Below are 1105 nucleotides of genomic sequence, written 5' to 3'. Positions count from 1 at the left end.
CAGTCCCAAAAATATATATAAAAGGGAGCAAATGAAACTCACTATACTGTATTTCATAGTAAAAATACATATAACGTCATTTAACAAGTGCAAGGTTGGCCTCGGATTCACGAACCTATATTAATTATATATATTTATATGTTGGTCAATATTTGTCTATCAATTTTTGGTCAAGTCATAATGTACCACAATCCTAATGCTCGAGACTAATATGCAAAAGTCAACAAAAGTCAACTTGACCCAAAATGACTTCTAAAATTTATACGTATTTATTATATAACTTAACTATAGTCATTTTATATATTTAAATATATTTATTATATTTTATATTAATAAAAGTCATTTATTAATAAAAATTTATATTAACGTTTATATATGATAAAATATACTTTTATATATCTTAAGTAGTAAAATTTATAAAGTTCACTTAATATCGTAAAACTATAGTGGTAAGTATTATTAATGTAATTATATTACGCGTGGTGAAAAAATATCTTTGTATCCCCTATTTATTTGATAAAATAATATTGATCATAATAATAATAAGTAAAAGTTGTATTATTTTGTAATAATAATTATTATTATTCTATAAAAAAATAACAATATTTATATTTACTAAAAATGGTATTATGATAAAATGATAATACTAACATAATAGTAATAATGATATTTTATAATAACAATGATATTTCTATTAAAATAATAACGACGATAGTAATAATAATCATTTTAACAATAACACTAAAATTCAGTTGACTATAACTTCTAATCCGTTCATCGAAACCATTCGATATCTAAATGAAAAGTTCTTAATTTTTCGCTAGCTTTCCAATGACATGCATATCATATACCCTATCTCAGTAGCATATGTATCTAATTCAGGATTCAACAAACCTATCTAATGACAATATCGAATGTACAAGCATGCATAATCTTATATACTCGAGCACTAGTCAGGGATACACTATTGATATATAAAAGTTAAGTTATGAGTGCTCACGTATCAATATTGAGATTCAATATTGCAGGAAAGTACGTAGACGCAACAGAGATGATAAACACTAGATTGACCTCACGAGCATACCCATGAACCATACCCATCACC

This window comes from Rutidosis leptorrhynchoides, chromosome 4 (genome assembly GCF_046630445.1).
Source record: "Rutidosis leptorrhynchoides isolate AG116_Rl617_1_P2 chromosome 4, CSIRO_AGI_Rlap_v1, whole genome shotgun sequence".
Lineage (NCBI taxonomy): Eukaryota > Viridiplantae > Streptophyta > Magnoliopsida > Asterales > Asteraceae > Rutidosis > Rutidosis leptorrhynchoides.
This window is presented reverse-complemented; position numbering follows the sequence as displayed.